The 12388-nt window shown below is 40.1% G+C and overlaps 1 pseudogene; it reads left to right on the top strand.

Annotated features, from left to right (window-relative positions):
• Positions 1 to 1278: 1278 nt before the first annotated feature.
• On the top strand, positions 1279 to 9844 carry LOC140505105 (poly(rC)-binding protein 2 pseudogene; annotated as a pseudogene).
• Positions 9845 to 12388: the final 2544 nt, after the last annotated feature.

Raw genomic sequence — 12388 nt, 5'->3', positions numbered from 1 at the left:
TCTGGACACCACATTTCATAAAGGAGATTGATAAAGTGGAGATTGTCCAGAGGGGATCTACCAGAATAGCGAAGGGCCTAGAGTCCATGATGTATAAGGATTACTTGATCTAGTCATATTTAGCCTGGGGAAAAGAAAACTAGGTGGGGTGGGAGTAGGAAGGGAAGAGAAAGGGGGAAAAAGAAATGTACACGATAACTTTCTGGCATACATGGAGGGAATAGCAAAGGCTGTACGTGGTAGATTTGCATTTTCATGTCCAATGTCCTCAGAAAACTGTCCAAAAGTAAAATGGTCTGCCCCAAGAGGTGGCAGGTCTCCTTTCCTTGGACATCTTCAAGCAAAGGCTGGGCATGGACAGTGAGGGTTCATTTTGTATCTGGGTTTGACTACATAGTTTCTAAAGTCCCTTCCAACGTTCAAATTCAAGGATTCTGCGGAATCTTTTTTTTTTTTCAGCAGTGGATGGTGGGGAACATTGCATATATTCTTTGACTTGGTTAATGGATGGGCTTCTTTTGATAAATTACGTTTTTCCTCTTTCTTTTTTATTCTTTGTCATAAAAAATGGTTTTCTGGGTAGGGAAGGGAGGAGGGATATATTCAGAAATGAAGGTATGAGAGATATGAAACAGTTAAGTTTCCACACTGCTAAAATCATCAGTCTTGGGGGAAACAGAAGTTGTTTAGATAAAAGTTATCAGCCAATCAGTAGCAAACTGTGGAGGCTCAGAAGCCATAAACTCGGGGGTCCTAGGCAAACTGGACCAAGGCAGTTGGGGGTCATGAATAGTTGTAGTTTTCTTACTACAGCACATGCTTACTTAATCTCATGCATGTAACGGGAAACTCCCCTCATAAAATCAGAACCTCATTACAGCATCATGGGACACATGATGAAGGAGGGAATACATGTGAATGGGAAACATGTAAGGGAACATATGAGGAAGAATGTAATCCGGAAGGATTAGGACCAATCCTGATTCAGAAGGGAGGAGTTGGGATTATTAACCCTATAAAGCTTGTTCTCACTTTCGTATTGACATCCTCTCCCTTTACTGGGGTGGGGGGAGGGGAGTCTGCTTCTTGAGAATTGAAGGGGGAATGCACTTCAACTTTTCTAATAAAGAAACTTTGAGACACCAGGCTTCAGAATTGAGTCTGGGGTCATTCTTTATAACAAAGGTGAAGTCAAAAACAAAGACATCAATTAAAGTATAGAGAAATGTCAATAAAAAGTAAAGAAATAAATAATAATTTAAAATATGAAGGATTTGGAATAGATGATAAGGTTCCTTTCAGCTCTAAACCTCATGAAATGTTTATATAAGGAAAAGTTCAGTATGTGAAAAAGGTTATAGGGAATAGGATGCTATAATAAAAATAACATATTTCTACAACTCCTTAAGATTTACAAAGAACTAAGCTTGGAGTCACCCAGAACCATAGAATTTCAGAGCTAAAAGAGACCTCAGAAGTCTTGAAAGGTCTATTTACCTTCGTGGGGCATCTGTGCTGTACTAGATTTGTTTTGTTCTGCCCCAGAGGGGTAGTAGTGGGTAGAAGCTATATATAAGATAATTCAAGGTTAATGTCAGGAAAAGCTTCTGCACCAAGAGAGCTCTCCAAAAGTGGAGTGGGGGTCTTTGATAAGGTGGTGAATTCCCATCTCACTTTATAGGATACATAGTAAATAATTAACAAAGGAAAGGTATTAGAATTAAAATGGGTTGGTAAAGGCTTTCTGCAAAAGATGGTATTTTAATTAGGGCTTAAAGGAAGCCAGAGAAGTCAATAGGCGGAGATGAGGAGGGAGAGTGTTCCAGGCATAGGGGACAGCCAGAGAAAATGCCCAGAGCAGAGGGACAGAGTGTCTTGTTTGTAGAACAGCCAAAGTCACTGGATCAAAGAGTACATTTTGAAGAGTAAGGTATAAGAAGACTGGAAAGGTAGAAAGGGGCTAGGTTATAAAGTGTTTTGAATTCCAAACAGAGAATTTAGAGAATTCCTATTGTTTCCTGGAGATGATAGGAAGCCAGTGTTTACTGGGTGTGCTTTGGGGGTGGTGACATTCCTGTGATTTAGGAAAATCATTTTGATGGATGAATGGAAGACAGATTGGAGTGAGGAGAGACTTGAGACAAACAGGCTATTGTAATAATCCAGGTATAGATGATGAGGGTCTGAGACAGAGCAGTGGATCTGTCAGAGGGGGAAAGGGGAGGGCCCTCCGGGAGCTTGTGATCTAGTAGGATGAGACCCAAGTACAGATTACTAAAATATATGTTAAATTCATTACAGAGGTCAAAGTCAAGTATGTTAATCACATGTCTTATGCAAATTTTACCATCTATTAAGCCACAGAAGGGCTGAGATTAGATTTAGTAAAGGAAGAAGAAGGGCCTTCACACTAATAAAGTCATGGAAGCCTGAAGTATTGACATACAGAATAATTCAAAATCCCTGTGATTTCATGGCACAGATTTTAGTCTCACCATGCCCCAATTTCATTTTTCCCCCCTGATTGGTCATCAATAGCCTCCTATTGCTTAGTCTCTCTGTCCTTAACTTGGGTTAGGTCCTTAGCTAACAAATACAGTCCATCACTGGGCCTGTACTCAAAACTTTTCCATCTTGATAGGTAGGGCCATAGGTCACTCAGTCCCACAATGAATCACTACAGAGATTTAGGGACTTTGGTATAGCCTCTATATATAATTGGCACCTAATCACTAGGGATAGAATTGAACTGAATTCTTTTAGAGGGGATTCCTGTTCAGCTTCTGGATGCACTAGATGTCCTCTGAGGTCCCTCATAACTCTGAGATTGGGGAATATTATTATGAGATTATTTGATATTATTACATGTCCTTATTGGAGTGGGAGTCAAGAGACCTGCGTTCTTTTCCTGACTCTTCCACTTAATTGTATTATCCTAGGATAACTGTATTATCCTCTCTCTTTGCCTGAGTTTGCTCATCTGTAAAATAGAAAGGTGAATGTTTCTGTAAATGATCTCTTAAGTTTCCTGTAAGCTCTGCTGAATTTTGTCCTTAGGGGTTCTCACTTTGTGGTGCCACGGATAGAGCCCTTGGCCCAGAGTCACAAAGACATGAATTCAAATACAACTTCACATATTTAGCTGCCTGAGCCTGGTCAAGTCACTTGACCATCATCTGCCTTAGTTTTCTCAACTGTAAAATGGGGATAATAATAGCACCTATCTGTTGCTCAAAGAGCCCGGCACCTTCTCTGATGTGGGAATGCCATGCTGAGCAGTCCTGTGCCAATGTCTCCCATGTCACATGATTAATTCCCGAGTTCTTAAGAGAGACCTTGAGAATGTCCTTGTATCGTTTCTGACCACCATGTGATTGCCCCATATGAGTTCTCCATAAAATAGTCTTTTTGGCAGACGTACATTTTGTATTCAAACAACATGGCCAGCCCATCGGATTTGTGCTCTCTGAAGCATAGTTTGAATGCTTGGCAGTTCAGTTCAAGCAAGGACTTCAGTGTCTGGTACCTTATCCTGCCAGGTGATCCTCAGAATCTTCCTAAGACAGTTCAAATGGAAGCGATTCAGTTTCCTGGCATGGCACTGATAGACTGTCCATGTTTCACAGGCATACAACAATGAGGTCAGCACAACAGCTCTGTAGACCTTCAGTCTGGTAGTCAGTCTAATACCTCTTCTGTCCCAGACTTTTCTTCAGAGCCTCCCAAACACTGAGCTAGCTCTGGCAATGTGTGCGTCAACCTCATCATCAGTGTGTACGTTCCTGGGAAGTCACTACCAAGGTAAGTGAACTTATTATCCACAGCATTCAAAACTTCTCCATTTATTATAACTGATGATTCCATGTATGGATGGTGTGGTGGTGGCTGATGGAGCACCTGTGTTTTCTTGGTGTTAATTATTAGACCAGAATTAGCACAGGCAGCAGAGAATTGATCCATACTTTGTTGCATCTCAGTTTCAGAGGCTGCATTGAGTGCACAATCATCTACAAACAGAAAATCATGTACCAACACTCTCTCCACTTTGGTCTTGGCTTGTAGCCTTTTCAAACTGAAGAACTTACCATCAGTATGGTAGTTGACTTTGATGCCTTGTTCATCCTCATTGAAAGCATTTGACAACATGGCAGAAAATATTATGCTAAAAAGTATGGGAGCAAGCACACAGCCCTGTTTCACTCCATTGGTGACTGGGAAGGCACGAGAGCATTGTCCACTATCCAGAACCCAGGCAAACATGACATTATGAAATTGACATACAATACTGATGGACTTCTCTGGTCAACCAAATTTTGACGTTATTTTCCGTAAGCTCTCACGACTAACAGTGTCAAAGGCCTTGGTCAGATCTACAAATGTTATGTACAGACCTCTGTTCTGCTCCTGGCACTTCTCCTGAAATTGTTGGGCAGCAAACACCATACTGACCCTTTCTTTTCCTTGACCCTTTCTGAAGCCACATTGACTCTCAGGTATATGACCATCTTCTATTGGCATCACAATAGATCTTGCTACTTTGACTGAAAGAAGGCTTACGTGCTTGAATTCTTTCCAGGAAGACTTACCTGTACCCTGACATTTCAGGGTTTCCAGCAACCCCAAACTGCATCACTCCCACCCCCAAACAGCTGAACATTGTGTCTCCTGACCACAGCAGGTGCTTGTTGAATGAATGAATGAATGAATGAATGTTAAATCTTCCAGGGGACAGTTATCAATATATTTTTTTCTTTTCAAATATGTCTCCTTTCAGGGAGGCAGCCTGTATTGAGGATCAGTATGGTAGTTCATCATTCAGGTTAAAACCTTGGAGCCATCTTTGAGTCTTTCTTCTCCCTTACTCTCTACAGCCACTCCTGCAGGTCTGCGTTTCCCTTTTTAGTTCCCTTTTTTTGTGTTGTCTTCCCTCATTAGAACGTAAACTTCTTGAGGGCAGGGACTTTCTTTTTTGCTTATATTTTTATTCCCAGCACTTTCCACAGTGCCTGACACATACATGAGAATGGTTTTAGTAAATGCTTGTTTCTTTCCAACTTTCTTCCCTTTCCTGTTCATCCTCCATGAAGTTGCAAAATTAATATTCCCATGGGCTGCCCATGACACTCTTCTGGTCAAGAACTTTTAGGGGCTCAGATGGTTTCAATAAGCATGTATTAAGCACTGTGTGCCAGGTATTGTACTAGGGACTAGGAATAATCAGACAAAAATAAAATAGTCCCTAACCTCCAGGGCTAACTTACATTCTATTGGGATGCAGGAGAGAAACATGTATTAAGATAACTAAATGTAAAAAATATGAAAAATAAAGACAAAGTAATTTTGGAAGTCTGAAAGAGGAGTTGTTATTTAGGGGAATCAGGAAAGGCCTCTTGAAGGAACTAAAATTCAGTTTGAGTCCTAAAGTTTCTAAGAGGCTAAAATGAGGAGGGAGAACATTCTGGTAATCAGGGATAGTTTGTGCAAAAGTTAAGAAATATAGATATAATGTGCAACAGTTAGGTGGCCGAGTGGATGATGTACCAGGTCTGGAGACAAGAAGATATGAGTTCAAATCTGGCCTCAAACACTTACTGTGTGATCCTGGGTATGTCACTTAGCCCTGTTTAATCTCAGTTTCCTCATCTGTAAAATGAGCTGGAGAAGGAAATGGCAAACTACTCCAGTGTTTTTGCTGAGGAAACCCCAAAGGGAATCATGAAGAGTTGGACATGACTGAAAAAAACAATTGAGCACAGGGAACCATAAGTAGGCCAGTTTGGCTTAAATGTAGAATGGGTGAGAAGGGTTATAATTAGCCTAGAAAGATAAATTGGAATCAGATTATGTTTAAATGCCAACCACAGTGGGGAAGGGTTGTATTTTATCCTAGAGCAACTGAAGCTTCTTGAGCAGGGTAATGCTATATGCTTTAAGAATATCAATATGGCAGCTACACATAGGATGGATTGGAGTAGGAGAGAGGCTGGCTGCCTACTGCCTCTAAGACAAAATACAAGCCCTTCAGTTTGGCTTTTTGTGCCTTTTGTGCTAAAAAAAGGTTTTAGCCTTTTTTTTCAGGCTTATTTTATGTTTCTGCAATTTGTGTATTCCATGTTACAAACTGACCTATTTGCCATGCTCCAAACTTGGCCTTTTAGTTCTTACTCTTTGAATAAACCTCCATGACCCCATGCCTGAGATGCAGTCTCTCCTCACCTCTATTTCTTAGAGCCATTGGTTTCCTTCAAGGTTTCATTCATGGGTTGCCTTCTATAGGAAACCTTTCCTGTTCCCTTCTATTTCTAGTGATGGTACTCTTTTCCTTCTCAAATTATTTTGGATACCCTTATCTGTTGACATGTGTAGCTTCCCCCCTTACTCTTTGAGGGGGTGGTGGCATTGGTTTTGGTTTTATCTTTGTGTCCCAATTGCTTAGTGTAGCCTTCCACACATAAATACTCATTGGATTGGATTTAACTATCAAAAGCAGTAACATCTAGAAGCAAGATGGCAGCCAAAGCAGAAGAAAGAAGACTGATTCTGGAGATAAAAGACCTGGATGGTACTTACTAGCTGAGGGACCATGACTGAGTCACGTCAGCTCTGATCCTCAATTTCCTCTTCTGTAAACAGGGATAGAAATATTTGCACTCCAGGTATCACAATGTTGCAGGGAAAGCATTTTTGTAACCCATATGAATGATTATCCTTAGCCATCAAGACCTGACTTCTGAGTGCTGAAAAAGCAGTTAGTTGGGAACCTTGGGTTCCATTAATTTGACATATGCTTCTTGAGCTGTAATAATATGAATAATTCACTTTGATGGGATCCTTGGGGCTAGAAAAGATGCTTATACTCTAGTACATCTTCCACCATCAATTAGTTGGGTTACGTTTAGCAAATCTTTAAAATTTTGGACCTGTTATCCCCTTTGTAAAGTGAGGGGGAGTACTAGATGGCTTCTGAGAGACTCTGTTATCTTAACATTCTCTGATCTAAGGTCTCTTTCAGCTCCAAAATGCTATATCCGGTGTTTTAACATCTCACATTCTATGTTCCCTTCCAGCTCTAACATTCTATGATTTACGTTTGAACAGCCTTACATTCTAAGGTCTTTTCAAACTCTGCCATGATAAAGATCCATTGCAGCCCTGAAAAAAAGTCATCTTCAGTGTTCTAAATTCCTTTCCAGCCCAGGCATTCTCTGTTCTTTGTTGTAAGGACTCTTTCAGCTCTGACTTTCTATAATTCTAGGAAGTAGGCCCCCCCGGATTGATAAATATCCCATCAATTTTCTGAATTTCCACAGAAGTCTCCATTCTGTCTTAACTAGTCAAAAAAGAAATACCATTTCTGCTCAGTAATGGTACAACATTGCTTGCATAACTGGGGTTTGTCTTCAAAGGCTGTTGGTTTTAGAACCTTCATATTTCAACCAATAAATCTCATTCTTGAAAGACTTCCCAACTTTAAAAATGTCATATGAAGGAGTGTCAATTTCCTGACATCTCCTTTTCCCAGTGGTCGCCTTCTCCCAGTAGCATTTATGCAGCAGAGCTCTTGACAATGGGGAAAGATAAAGTGTTTTATAATACATGGTTAAGAAAAAAAAAATAAGGATTAAGCTTTGCCAGCCTTATTATTTCCATTTTTTAGAATATAGTTTGCAAAGGATCATAACTCACTGATTCAAATTGTCAGAGGATGAATTCAATTTAATTCAACGATTATCTTTTAAGTGTCTGCTAGGTGAAAAATACTAGGGTAGTCACTGGATGGGGGAGGGGAGGGAGAAACATAATTCATAATTGAGAAGGGTGATGTGGTAGAAAGTTCAATTCCATTTTCAAAATTACTCAGTGTTTACTTTGTGCAAGTCTTTGCAAGACATTACCAAAAGATACTCCCTATCTTAAGTTACTGACAAGTGACTTATATTTTCTAGAATTCTTTTTAAACAGGAATAGGACTCAGACCAGCAGAGCAGGTCTGCAGTAGGTGCAACCATAGCCCACGCCCTCTCTGCACCTGCTGCCTGCCCTCCACCTGCCCCGGGGATCTCTTTTCCCCCTTCCTTCTCCACCTCCCAATGTTTCCTGGGAGTGGGGATACTCCCCAGGAGAGTGACCCCTTGCCTTCCCTCCCACCCCCTATTGTTGTGCCCCCAGTCCTCTGCCCTTCCCTTTCCATCCCACTTCCCCATTTCCCCTTCACTCTCCTTGCCTCCAAAGTTTTTGGCTTCCATTCCCACCAGTGACCAAAGACTTGACCACTTTACAAAGTCCAAATCCCCAGAACATGGCTCAACATGGATAGTGGTGTGATTGAAGGTGGATTAAATGTTAGTCTCACCATCAAGCTACTTATACATGGAAAGAAAGTTGGAAGGAAGCATTATTGGAAAGAAAGGAGAATTGGTCAAGAAGATGTGTGAAGAGTGGTGCCCATATCAACCTCTCAGACAGGAATTGTCCTGAGAGAATAATTACTCTGGCTAGACCACCAATGCCATCTTTAAAGCCTTTGCCATGATCGTTGACAAACTGGAACAGGACATCAGCAGATCTGTGACCAATAGTACAGCTGCCAGTAGACCCCCAGTCACCTGAGGCTTGTGGTCCCTGCTATCCAGTGTGGTTTTCTCATTGGAAAAGAAAGACACAAGATCAAGGAAATAAGAAAGAGTATAGGGACTTAGGTCCAGGGGGCAGGGGATATGATACCATACTCAACTGAGTGAGCTGTCACTATTGCTGGCATCCTACAATCTATCACTGAGTGTGTCAAACAGATTGTGGTCCTTCTGGAGTCTCCCTCAAAGGCCTTGACCATCCTGTTGGGGCCCAAGCCCATCATCTTTGTAGATGGTCAGGACAGGTACAGCACAGGCGGCCACAGTGCTGTACTTTCCCACTGTTGTACACAACAATGCTTTCCCTATACCACTCTCTCCATGTGCCTCAACCTTGACCTGGAGGGACCACCTCAAGAATTGACCAAGCTGCACTAGTTGGCAATGCAACAGTGTCACTTTCCCATGACACCTGCCAACACCGGATTCACTGCAGGTTTGGGTGCATCTGCTCAGACTACTTCTCATGAATTCACCATTCCAAATGACTTAATTTGCTGCATAACTGGGTGTCAAGGTGCCAAAATCAATGAGATTTACCAGATTGGGCTCAGATCAAAATTGTCAATCCAGTGGAAGGCTTTACCGATAGGCAGGTTACCATCACTGGATCTGCTGCCAGCATTGGCCTGGTCAGGTTTTCCTCAGAGACAGTTGGCATGGGGAGCAGCTAGAACAATGCAGATTTACCCATAATCCTCTTTTGCTTTTCACCACCCATGATCCATCTATGTAGTTTCTGAGCAATTCCAGGTTTTAAATAGTTTGTAAATTTTCACTGTATACACATTTTTACCATCCACTAGTGATTCTTTTAATTACAGAGTTTTAATTCCTTTTTCTGTTCAGCTGTTACCAGTGAGAACCATATTTAAGTTTTATAAGCTTTTCTCTGTTTTATTTTTGTTTTTTATCTCAGGGCTCATGAATTTTCTTTCTGTTTTTATCATTGAAATGTAAGAGTAGAATACATTTCAGTTTAGTTCTGTAATGTCAGCAATTTTTCCAAAAAAAAAAATTAAAAGATAGACTAGAGTTTTTCCTTGTGAATAGAAACTGGAAAAAAAAATTAACAGGAATAGTTTTGTATGTTGTCCAAAAGTTTTTTCTGCATCTGTTGATATAATCATATTTTTCTTGTTCTTTTTAATATGGTCCATTTTATCAGTAGCTTGGCTAATAATAAACGAACTCTACATTTCTGATATAAATCCACCTGGTCATAGTGGTATGTTGCTGTAGTCTCTTTGTTGATATTTTGTTTAGTATTTTTTTCATTAAAGTTTATTAGGGATATTGGTCTACAATTTTCTTCCTGTGTTTTGACTCTCTGGAATAGGTATGAAGACTATATTTATATCATAGATAAAAATTTGTAGGAACCCCTTCTTTTCCATTTTTTTGTTGTTCCTTGAATCAGAATTAGTTGTTCCTTGAATATTTAATAGAATTTACTTGTAAAATCCATCTGGTTCCAGGATTTTTTCTTTGGGAGTTTGTTTATGGCTTGTTTACTTTCTATTTCTGAGATTGGATTATATACATTCTCTACTTCTTGTTTGGCCAATTTGTGTTTCAAATGACTTATAATTTAGGAGGAATGAGAGGAAGTATGTTGTAAAGGAAACATTTCAAGTTAGCAGATACTTATTAGGGGTCCCATGTATGCCAGGCACTATGCTGCGGACCAGGCACACAAGACCAAAGGGGATGTAATTACTGGGGGAGAGAGAGTGATGAGAACACAGATAAGCCTTATGCAAAGTTGGGTGTGATGGGAAAAAAGATGAGATCTAGACCAAATATTCTAGAGAAAAACGTGAGAAGAGACATGGAGAGAGAAGTCCTTTCTATCTGGAAAAGATCAGGAAGCAGGTAGCACCTTGACAAGATAAGGAGGGAATATTTCCAAACATAAAAATCTGTGCCAATGTAGGTGATGGGAAACAGGAGGTGGATGAAGGTGGATGAAGGTGGTAGATGATGAATGAGATGAAGAAATGGCTAGGATTCATTCTGACCAAATGTAGCACACATGAAGGAATCTAGAAAAGATAGCTTGGACATAGACTAGCCTTAATGATTAAAGAAAGAGTAAAAAAATGCTAGTTTAGGGACTTTGTTTTTTATTTTATAGACAAGAAGGTGTCACTAAAGATTTTTGAGCAGGAGAATAACATGTTTAGACTTGTGAACTAGGAAGATAATCTTGGTATCTCCATGAAAGAGGAACTAGAAAGGGAAGACACTGAGGGAGGAGGGGGATGGAAGGGAAGACCAGCTAGGAGGCTATTTCAATAATGAAGGCAAGAGATGATGAGGGATTGAGCTTGGGTGCTGGCAGTTTTAGTGAAGAAAAGGGGATGGATGTGAGAGACTGGGAAGGTACACAACTCTGGAATCCTTTTGAGGACAGGATCTGTTCACTGACTGAATATAGAGACCGAGAGAGAAAAAAGACTCTAAGAAGACCTTGTCGACTGTAGAGAGTAGCTAAAATGTAAGAACAGCAATGGAGGTACCTAGAAGTTATCAGATGACAAAACTTAAGAATGGATTCAGTAGTAAAATGACTGCCTTAATTTTTTTGTTGTTCCGTTGTTTCAGTCCTGTCTGACTCTTCATGACCCCATATGGGGTTTTCTTGGCAGAGATACTGGAGTGGTTTGCCATTTCCTTCTTCGTTTCATTCTACAGATGGGGAAATTGAGGCTAATGGGTCTTGTCCAGGGTCATACTGCTAGTGAGTTTCTGAGGCTGAATTTGAACTCAAATCCTTCTGACTCCAGGACTGGCACTCTCTCCACTGCACCACCTAGCTGCCTAGATGTATATATCTTATTAAAAAGAAAAAGACAGAGCAGCCTTAAGGGGAAATAGCATTGTATCTCAAGAAAATATATTTATATGAGGAAATGCTATTTCTGGTTCCTACCTGGTTCCTACCAGGATGCTGAGTGATAAAATGATCAATGAAGACAGATACCCTCATTGGCATATACTAATAACCACTTGAATAGAGAGAGGACATAGATATGTGGGAAGCAAATCACAATTTAGTTACAATATCTAGATCTCCAATCTTCTACACAGTGATTTAATAGTGATGTGGACCTCAATTATCCAGACCTCTGCTAGAGTGCTTTCTTTACAAAAAGCAGTAAAGCTAATAATGTTTTGATTTGCTTTGATAACAATGTGATCTTCAGAGGGTAAAAGAACCAACAAGAGGAAATTCTGTTTTGGACCTGATTCTTTCTCACAAAGAATAACTGGTAACTGAGGTAGAAAATATGGGAACCTGGGGAGGAAAGGGCCACTTGATCTAAAATAGAGTTTATGGTAGAAGAGGGAAGAGCTTATAATATATGACATGCAACCCTGATTTTAGGAAAGAAAATTTCAATTGATTGATAAAAAAGTAAGATTCATGGATTAAAATTCGATAGAGGGATAGTTAAATGACAGTAGAGAGAATACTAGCTCTGGAGTTAGAAAGATCTGAGTTCAAATCAAACCTCAGACACTTACTAGCCATGTGATCCTAGGCAGGTCACTTAACTTCTGTCTGCCTCAGGTGTCTCATCTGCAAAATGGGGTTGTTGTGAGAATCGAATAATTCTTTTGCCAACCTCAAAGCTATATAAATGCTAGATATTATTGTTAATATTAATAATAATGCAGATCTTAAACTAAAATATTTGGCTACATGCAATAAGATGGAATGTAATAGTGATCCATATGAAGTATTATTC

This window comes from Notamacropus eugenii, chromosome 5 (assembly GCF_028372415.1).
Source record: "Notamacropus eugenii isolate mMacEug1 chromosome 5, mMacEug1.pri_v2, whole genome shotgun sequence".
Lineage (NCBI taxonomy): Eukaryota > Metazoa > Chordata > Mammalia > Diprotodontia > Macropodidae > Notamacropus > Notamacropus eugenii.
The sequence above is the reverse complement of the archived record's forward strand: the minus strand, read 5'-3'. Positions and strand labels throughout refer to the sequence as shown.